This window comes from Aegilops tauschii, chromosome 7 (assembly GCF_002575655.3).
Source record: "Aegilops tauschii subsp. strangulata cultivar AL8/78 chromosome 7, Aet v6.0, whole genome shotgun sequence".
In the NCBI taxonomy this organism is placed as follows: domain Eukaryota; kingdom Viridiplantae; phylum Streptophyta; class Magnoliopsida; order Poales; family Poaceae; genus Aegilops; species Aegilops tauschii.
This window is the reverse complement of record NC_053041.3, coordinates 464,055,704-464,066,810: the sequence shown is the minus strand read 5'-3', so window position 1 is coordinate 464,066,810 and position 11,107 is coordinate 464,055,704.

Genomic DNA, 11,107 nt, shown 5'->3' with positions numbered 1-11,107 from the left:
TGTCGATGGTGTCAGAACTCTTAGGCTCAAGGGTGGCGGCCTGGCTGGTGTTGGGAAAGTCTCCCCGGCAAGGCTCTTGCCTGGGCTATGTAGGCCGCCCTGGCAAGAGCGTTGCCGGGGGAAGTCCATCTTGCCCCTTCGCTCTTCGCGCCTCTGGCTTGAGTACTGCCTTGGCAGTCTTGTACCTTTCCTTCCTCTGCCGCGTCAAGTATGGACGCAGGCGTGGCTACGACTGCCCGTGCACAAGTAAAGGGTTACAGAAAGGCCCCTACTTTTGTACACTAACAGGTAGCTAAATTCCAATGATTTGTCCACACATATATGCATTACATAATTAATCATAGTGTATGAAATACGAAGACCTCATCAGATGGAAAACAATGGATCCATGCGTATATATTTAGTGGCTAACTCTTACTCAATGTTACAGGAGAAGGCATGCTGAAATCTTCATTATCACCAGTGGGATTGATATAGTGATCCAGGAAGAAGTCCTGATAAATCTCCGAACCATCAGCATTTCACCAGCCGGGAGCGGTTCAGGTGTCCTCGGTTTTAAGATGAGCTGCAGTATTTGTAAGATCAGAATGTGCCATATGAGTGGAGTAGAAGATATTAATTAAGATAGATTTACTGGTACTAATTCGCGAGGATTGTCACAACTATTAGCAGATTTGCAGATGGAGATCATGTGTCTGCAAACATAGTATCCACAAGGGTTGGTCCCTTCTTCTTGCTGAGGACACTGATTTTTTTTGTAAAGAATTAGTCATGTATTTGTCCTATTAGGAACAACCTAACCGGTGTTAGATGTACTATTTTTTCTTTGGAAAAATAGAAAGAGGTTTATTTAGAAGCTTGAACATTTGACTAGCGCAAGGAAAGGTATTTGCAGACTGTTGGATAAATTTTCCGAAAATAACGGATTTCGGTGTGTTACCGGCGAAACGATCACGTGCCGCAGAGGTAGTCCCCTCTTGAATAGGTTCCCTGGTTTAGTTTTCCACAATGCAAGCACACTGCAAATGATGATGAATTTTGATAACATCAATTATTGAACCAGATATGAATGCAAATTAATTTCAACATCATAGAATTCAATACCTATCCATGAATTGCTGAAGATGCATCAGATCCTGAGCGTTTGTTGACTCTCTGAGAGAATCGATGTAGTAAACTATGTTCTTGTTTGGAACAATGAATACTGATATGTCTCCGTCGTATCTATAATTTTTGATAGCTCCATGCCAATATTCTACAATTTTACATACTTTTGGCAACTTTTTATACTATTTTTGGGACTAACATATTGATCCAGTGCCCAATGCTAGTTCCTGTTTGTTGCATGTTTTTTGTTTCACAGAAAATCCATATCAAACGGAGTCCAAACAGGATAAAAACTGACGGAGATTTTTTTGGAATATATGTGATTCTTGGGAAGAAGAATCAACGCGAGACGATGCCCGAGGGGGCCACGAGGCAGGGGGCATGCCCCAGGGGGTGGGCGCTCCCCTGACCCTCGTGGCCACCCCGTAAGGCGGTTGGTGCCCTTCATTCGCCGCAAGAAAGCTAATATCCGGATAAAAGTCATGTCCAAATTTCAGCCCAATCGGAGTTACGGATCTCCGGGAATATAAGAAATAGTGAAAGGGCAGAATTAGGAATGCAGAAACAGAGAGAGACAGATCCAACCTCGGAGGGGCTCTCGCCCCTCCGCTGCCATGGAGGCCATGGACCAGAGGGGAAACCCTTCTCCCATCTAGGAAGAAGGTCAAGGAAGAAGAAGAAGAAGGGGGGCTCTCCCCCCTCTCTTCCGGTGGCGCTGGAACGCCGCCGGGGCCATCATCGTCACCGCAATCTATACCAACATCTTCATCACCTTCCCCCATCTATCTACAGCGGTCCACTCTCCCGCAACCCGATGTACCCTCTACTTGAACATGGTGCTTTATGCTTCATATTATTATCCAATGATGTGTTGCCATCCTATGATGTTTGAGTAGATTTTCGTTATCCTATCGGTAATTGGTGAATTGCTATGATTGGTTTAATTTGCTTGTGGTTATGTTGCTGTCCTTTGGTGCCCATCATATGAGCGCGCATGTGGATCACACCATAGGGTTAGTTGTATGTTGATTGGACTATGTATTGGAGGGAAAGAGTGACAGAAGCTTCAACCTAGCATAGAAATTGAGGCATACGAGATTGAAGGGGGACCAATATATCTTAATGCTATGGTTGGGTTTTACCTTAATGAACGCTAGTAGTTGCGGATGCTTGCTAATAGTTCAAATCATAAGTGCATAGAATTCCATGTCAGGGATGACATGCTAGCAGTGGCCTCTCCCACATAAAAGTTGCTATCAGTCTAGTAAAGTAGTTAATTGCTTAGGGAAAATTTCACAACTCCTACCACCACTTTGCCACACTCGCTATACTAACTTTTTTGCTTCTTTATCTAAACATCCCCTACTTTTTATTTACGCGCCCTTTATTATCTTGCAAACCTAACCAAAAATACCTACAAAGTACTTCTAGTTTCATACTTGTTCTAGGTAAAGCGAATGTCAAGCGTGCGTAGAGTTGCATCGGTGGTCGATAGAACTTGAGGGAATATTTGTTCTACCTTTAGCTCCTCGTTGGGTTCGACACTCTTACTTATCAAAAGAGGCTACAATTGACCCCCTATTCTTGTGGGTTATCAAATACCAATATCCAGTGATCGCTACATATTAAGAAAGCCATGAACTTATGAATTATGTCGAAATCTGAAAGACAATCAGTGTATGCGTGGTTGTTCACTTGACTTACCGTTCATGATATGGCTAGAGAAATGATTCTGCATGGGACGTGTTTTCAAAGAGACAGACGACCGTGTTAACGGCCCAGTCCCGTAGGTCCTTACCATGTATTGTTGTGCCATTTGCTAATTCAGGATCTATGAAATACACACTCTCCCTTTTTCTTCTCTACGCGTTCAATCTCCTGAGAGGAATAAAATGCAGTTAACTGTTTATCATTTACAGCCTTGTATGGAGAAGTTGATCAGAGTTTGTTAAGTACTTACAAAATCAGGCATCTAACAAGAGTGGCATCGAGCACGTTGAAGCTGAAGAAGAGATGTAAGTCCTCGAAACTCACATCGATGGAACTAGCATCATGTCGGGAATGATCTCTGTTGTAGTGGACTAGCAAACCATGCTGACCTGCTGACATTAGATCCATGCAATATTCATGTAACTCACGACAACTAGAGCTGCACTCATCAAAGTATTCGCCAACAAGAAATGGCTGGCCATGGACGTAATTGCGTGCTTCAAGTACGTCTGCTTTACTTTTAGCAAGCAACAAACGTACTTCTTCATCATCCATGGCGTTAGAAATAATATTACTCCCCGATTCGAACATGCTGCTGTTAATTTGGTTCTGGGCGATGAGTGCATTAAGTAAGAGGCAATCGTTCTCTTTCCTCTTCACTTCCCCGCCGCGCTTCCTCAGGGCTATAGCCTCTTGGCTACTTCCTTCTTGGTACTTGAAGCATTTCTGGCAGAACATCTGGTTTCCTGCAAGGTAGACTGCCGAGTAGACAGTGAAGCTTGGACGGATTGCTTAGCAGACGGTTTATCTATGCCGGACCGCTGAGCTGGCGATGCTGCTGTGACGGACTGCTGGGCTATAGGAGCAGAGGCATCGGACTGCTGGGCTATAGGAGCAGAGGCATCGGACCACTGACCATGCGTTGAAGCTATGTCGAGTTTTAGCGCAGGTGATGCCAACTTGTCGGTGTGCTGAGGAGGCCGTGCCAACGCGTTTGTTTGCTGAGCAGGAAGTACTGACGCATTGGTATGCTGATCACGCGACTGCGGACTGACGAACTGATGAGCAGTCGGTTCTGGACCTACAGACTGCTTAGCGGGCGGTTCCGAAGCATCAGACTGCTTAGCAGTCCGTTCCACCAGGTTGGTCTGTTGAGCATGTGCTGCAGCTGGTCTCCCCCCCGCTGCTTCAGCGGTCGACATCTGAACCGGTGGTGTGTCTTCAGTAGTTGTAGGCCTTGCCATTGGCTGCTTTGGGGCAGAGGATGACATGGCTTGTACGCCACAAAGTCGGGCCGGCTGATCACAGGTTGATATGCATCAGCCCGCGAGAGCTGCTGTGGCAAGGAGAGCGTCACCGGTTGAGGGGCGACAGTGGTTGCTCTTGGCGGGGCTTCAGGGATCTCATCACTGAACTCTATTTCCTTTCGTGGTTACTGGATGTGATGTAACAGTGTTACTCCCAAGTAGGCCTGGGCATTCGGTATAAACCGAAATATCGGTTTCTACTGTTTGGTGTTTTCGTAAATTCGGTTTCCAAAGTTAAAAACCGAAAAATACATCTTAAAATAGCTAACCGAAAATTCAGTTAACCGAGTTTACGGTTTGGTATTCGGTTTATACCATATTTACCGAATATGCTAAAAGAATTTGAGCCGTGTGCTTGGCACCCATCCTCGTGCACTCTTATATAGCCAATCTTTCCAACTGCTTGTGCGTGGCCAGCCGAGGTGGGACTAAACAACAACGGGCAGCGCCTCATGGTTCTGTAGGTACGCACGTACAAGCACAACGGCCATACAGCGGCCTCATCACACAAGAAAAAGAAGCCCACAACGACTTGTCTCCTCGGGCCTTGCATGCACTATTTTTTCCGCAATAAAATATCATCCCCGTGGACTGATCCAACCAGCTGCATGCGCTCCTTGTCTCGATAAGTAAAAGCTGCATGCATTTCTGTTGCACGCACGGATCTGGCGCGTGATATTTTATTCTGGCGCGGGAGAGCAAGGTGATTTGACTATTCGTTCAGCACCTTCACATACACTTAGTTTTTTATTCGGTTAACCTGGGTACTACCGAACCGAGAAAATTTAGTCCGGTTAGCAAGTGTGAAAACCGAAATTTTCCGTACTAACCAAAAAACCGAAATTTTGGTTTATTCAGCTTTGGCATCGGTTCTGTCTTCGGTTCATCGGTTTTTATGCCCACCCCTACTCCCAAGGTCGTTTGCTCATCGAAGTTTCCTAGGACATTCTTCAGGGCAAATTCATTGAATCCAGGCTTTACTTCAGTCACGTAGCACTTCACATAGCCCGGCTTCAATGGCACATTGTCCAACAAGAGGCCATCTTCCAAGAAGGGTGGGCAAACCCAGGCTGTTGCACATTTTAATGTACCTTCATAATGTGTAAGCACGCCCTTCAGTCTGTCTTTCATTCCAGATATATCAGATATATCATCATCACGAGCAGCTGCAGTCTTAGTGTCGCTGGGGTCAGCTGATGCACAACTACTCTTGTGCAGTGTTGTCGCGCAATAAGCAGCATCCTCCATGCCTGCCTCCCCTCCCATCTGCTGGCTATCTGTCAGTGTTAGAGTCTTCTACATCATCATTGACTCCTCAACATCCTTTTGAACAGCCGAATAAATCTCCTTCCTCAACCTTTCGTACAATGCATTCTGCTTCATTTCACTCCTCATTTTTTTCATGCTGAGCCTCTCTTCTTTGCTGAGTGTGAAAGCCCTCTTGTGCGGGACATTAACACCTATACCCCTTGCACGGCCAGGGGCTCTTTTGTTTCCAGAGCAACGGACAGAATGTCACATGGCCCTGAGTTCCTGTAGAACCTTTCAGGGATCTTGGAAGCCTCTAACATCACTTGATACAGTTCGGCGTCACGTGAGTTTTCAAAGTAATAAGTTGCATCATCACGCCTCTTTGCACGTGCCCGTAAGTAGTCTTTGGTGCGTTCGCCCCTGATTTCACTAAAGGCTGGATTCCCACCCGCCGCTACTGCTTCTTTGTCCTCCTGGTCCCATATCAATTTCATGCCGTAGTATCCTGCCACACCCATACGGTGGGGGTGTATGTTCTTCTTCTGAAGTTCCTATTGCTTGAAACTCTTCTCAGCAAACTCTTTAGTTGCCCTGACCCTTTTGAATTCTACCCAATCTGCCTTTGAAATTTGGGGGTATGCGGGGATTGGGTCCTTGCCTTCACTCAAGTACTTCTTGTACAACACGTGCTTCTAGTTTCTCCAAGCATCCCTAGCCTTCTTCAGTGCAGCATGTTCCACCTGCATTCTCCACTGCTCTGGAACATTGAAGTGATCCATGATCTCCCGGACTATCCTTCGCCGTGTTTCTGTGTCAGCCTTCCGAAACCCCGCAGATGAATGTTGAGCCTTGCCCTGCCAACAAATCCACACACACTCCTAAACCTCGTGCGTGCTTTATCTGGTTTAGTTGGAGCCCAAGATTTTAAGCCAATCTCGATTACTTCATATACAACTCTAGGCTGGTGTGTGGGCTTCCTTGGAGCGTTCCTCCGTGTCCTGACCAGAAGGGTAATTGCTGCAGCTCTATCTCGTTCAATATTACTTGATCCCTCACAATCTGCTGAAGACCTAGGGTTGTCCAAATCATATGAAGATACATCGCCTGAAGCATGAGTGCTATCGCTTCTACTCGGCATCTACAGAGAACACATGCGAAACTCAGGAAAGGAGGATAAGCATAAAACTAACAACATGGTATCAAGCTTTCTAAACATGACATGCAATAATTTAGAAAATGTACGGCTAATTTGTTCAGTTTGTGTGACTCGGGCGCCCCCGATCTGTTAATAGGCAGTAACTTGTTGGAACAAATACATTTTATATGTAGTAAGGAAGGTAGATAATGAACATATATATGCTCTCCATTATTTATAGCCAATTTGGGAACATACGAAACGAAATTGGAAGAGGGATTGTGAGGAAATATGCCTCACCGCGATGGAGAGCAGTAACAAGCAGGCTTCTTAATGCAAACCCGGCCGGACCACATGAGAGGCGAGGGTTACTGCATCAATATGCTTGAGGGTGGCTGGCGAGCAAACGAAGACGGCGAGACGCGGGCCGCCGCGTGTTGGGAACGACAGTGGTGGTAGGCTTGACGCCGAAGAGCGGGCACACGGCCGGGTTGAGCACGGCAGCGCCGGAGAGGGTTCTGCTATGGATCTGGGGGAGGGGGAGCTCGCGATGGAGATTGGGTGAACTAGTTGAGTGAAACGCGGGCGGAAGGTGCGGGGTGTTGGCGGCCTAGGTGAAAAGGGTGAAAAATATCCCCGGTCGTCGCACGCGTGGAAAGGCCTATGCAAACGGTTGCCTCTAAGCGCTCGTGTGCACAAACAGAATAATTTTGTTTGAAATGAAGACGTACTAATTTTGAAATGAAGACGTGAGTTCATCGTTTCGCCTCTAAATTTTTCCCTCATAAAGCAATCACAATTATACCACGGGTTTGATTTGCTGGCGCATTTCAGGTCTCGTGTGCTATGTGTAAGAATTTTTTTGGCATTTACCGTGCATTTTGGCATATAAATCAATTCCTAGCCGGACTGCATTTCCTGTCGAAAGGGATGAGGATTGCCGTTCGATCTCGGAGCATCCAACGGTGCAGACGTATGATCCGTGGGGTTTGAGTTCTGGCCAATCAGAACGCACGACTCAGATCGCGCGCGCGGCAAAGGTGGGGGGCATCGGCCACGGTTTGGTAGGCACACGGCTTTCATGAGTGAACCGTGTGATATTTGAAAACATTTTTTTTGGAGGGGCTATTTGAAAACATTTACATGTGCTGTCGAAAGGGATGAGGATCGCCATTCGATCAAGGAGAATCCAACGGTGCAGACGTACAATCCGTGGGGTTGGGTTCTGGCCAATCAGAACGCACGACTCAGATCGCGCGCGTGGCAGGGGGGGCGTCGGCCATGGTTTAGTGGACACACGGCTTTCGTGAGTGAACCGTGTGCTATTTGAAAACATTAACATTACCTAACATCATATTTTTGTTCGAATGAAAACATGAGTTCATCATTTCGCCTCCAATTTTTTTCCACGGTAAGAAATCATGATTGTACCCTATGGTTTGATTTTCTGGTACATTTTACCAGGCGGCAGGCCTCGCTAGCAATCTCAAACTTTGAATATGCAAAAAAAGAGAGATCTCGTTTGTATGTGTGTGTGTGTGTGTATATATATATATAGTCGCAACTACACGTGCGTGTTAGCAAGATCATTTGTGTGTCGCTTTGAGAGTTTTCATTCATTGTGCGAGAAACGGGAAAAAACTTCAAACAGTTCGGCCGTAGGGTGCGGCCTGAGGCGTAGGCCTCGTTGGTATTTTAGTTTCAGGAAATGCATATAGAGTCCGGAAACTAACGAAAATCATTGTGTCACTGTCGCGTGATCTCACGATCGCATGGAAAAAATTTGGTAAAGTTTGGCACAAGTTTTGGTGCTCGCACCTTCCATACCGGAGCATCTCACAAGAAGGATCATAGTTTCCAAAAGGAGATGCGGCACTTCAGCTTACAAATCGTCAATTACTAGCTACATCGTTCCGGCCCATTTCAGGTCGTCTGCTATGTTTAAGTCATTCTTTGCACTTACCTTGCATTGTATTTTAGTGCATATAATTAATTAAAGTAAAAAACCCTACTACAACTACATGTGGGTGTTTTAGTTAGGCTATATATACTTAGGCTACTCATAGTGGAGAGTGTCATATACTAGTATCATGCATATATATATATATAAATATGATACTAGTGTATGATACTACCTTTAATTAATTATAGCGCATAGTATAATACATAGAGTATAGTAGCATAGATCATATTTATTGCCATGCATGACACAAAAATTAGCATCGCATTTAACATGATACGGTATCTACCTTTATGTTACTCTAACCCTCTCTCTATATATTTAATTCTTTGCCACATCAGCATACTTGCTATTTCCGAGTGCATGACATCGTCGGCTATGATACCACCACTATGGCCAGCCTTATATAGTGGGGACAATCATATACTATATATAGTATCATGCATATGATACTAGTGTATGATACTACGTACGTACCTTCATAGTGCATATATAGTATCATAGAGTAGTATATATCATAAATGACAGTATTTATGGCCATGCATGACACAAAGTAGTATAGCATTTATTATATATATATGTTACGGTACCTACCTATGTTACTGCTTCTTTGCCACATCATCATATTTGCTATTCCCGAGTGCATGATACCGGCTATGATACCCCCACTATGGCCACCCTAAGTCTGGTCGTAATATGGGAGTATCAAGCGGTATCATGCATGCCAACTAGACTTTTTGGATGATGTGGCACACAGTTAAATGAGGAAATAGAGGGTGTGGTATCATATCATGATACCGTGTCATATTAAATGTTGTACTACTTTGTGTCATGCATGTCAATTAATAAGGCAACCTAAGATACTAACTTATGATACTATGCATGCGCGCATTACAGAGGTATTACCGATCATATACTAGTATCATGCATATATAGTCCCTCCTTTCCGGTTTATAGGCTTATCTCAAAATTTCAGTTTTTCCATTTTATAAGGCTCAGTTTGGTTGTTCCCCATCACATGTTCAGATTCCAAGGTGCATTAAATCATTGCATGCAAGTATTAAGAGAAAATTAACCACTGCATGTACTATGCATGCATGTATTGCAATTAATACATTGGTAAACATAATTTTTTGAGGAAAACAAAAGCATTAATTGGGTGTTTTTGCAAACTACAAAAAGTATTCCACAACTCACCATCTACCTTGGTTGGTGAGATTTTTGACTTGAGCCCTATAAACCGGAAAGGAGGGAGTATGATACTAGCTAGTCTATGATATACTAGCTACCTCACTAAGAGCATGGTTAATAATACAGCCAACGGTCGGCTATAAGAAGTTGCCATGTCATATACAGCCAACCTCTTAGCCAGGATGTACAATAATAAGTTTTAAATACGTACTAGTTTATCAATAGTTGGCCCACCTTACATCCTCACAAAGTGTCTTGGGTCTCGTGTTGCAGCTGACTCTACTAACCAAGAGCCCGCTTCTCTTCTCTCTCCTCTTCTCTTAATTTCCTCCAACTAATAAGCACATATATATTATTCTATTCCTTATAGCCTGCTTATGTCACTCTATTGTACTTGCTCTAAGACTAGCCACAATGGAGAGTAACATACACTAGTAACATACACATATCCCTAGACTATGTTACTACCTTTCATAGTGGGTAGTAACATAAGTTTGGTAACTTGCAAAGCCTCATTTATTAGGTTATAGACTCATATTGCATTGGTACATGTGATGTTATACAGTAACTAGCAAAGTTACTCAAACTACCTCCTCATTAACTCATTGCCACATAAGCAAATTTGTCGAGGTGGAATCGATGTTACTGCTGAAGTTACTCTCACTGTGGCTAGTCCAATGCATAGTATCATAGAGTAGTATCATATGTAGTACTTTATTTATTGTCATGCATGACACATAGTAGCATAGCATTTATTATGATACGGTTTCATGATATGATACTTAGCCCTCTCTTCATTTAATTCTATGACATCTCATCAAAATTGCCTAGTTGGCATGCATGATACTAGCTATGATACCCCCTTACTATCAACCTAGCAATGAAGGTGTACAAATCATTTGTGCGTTGCTTTGTGAGTTTTCATCCGTTTGTTCGAGAAGCGGGGAGAAGTTTCAAACATTTCGGCCGCGAGGTGCGGCCGCTGGCGTAGGCCTAGTTGGTATTTTAATTATAGGAAATTCAGATGGAGTTCGGACATCATCAAAATCAATGTGTGCCCGTGGTGTGCTCTCATGACCCCGTGGAAAAAAAATTGGTAAAGTTTGGCACAAGTTTTGACGACCGCTCCTTCCAAACCGGAGCATCTCACGTGAAGGATCATGGTTTCCAAAAGGAGTCGTGTCAATTCAAACTCCTGTGGCCAGTGACTTCATCGTTTGGCCTCATAAAAATTTCCACGGTACGCAATCACCATTATACCACGGGTTTGATTTTCTGGTGCATTTCTGGTATCGTTAGCTATATTTAAGACATTTTTTGAGATTAATAGGCATTTTGTGCATAAAAATAAAATTACAACCGGAACTGCATGTGCTGTCGAAAGGGATGAGGATCACCGTTTAATCTAGGAGCATCCAACGGTGCAGATGTACGATCCGTGGGGTT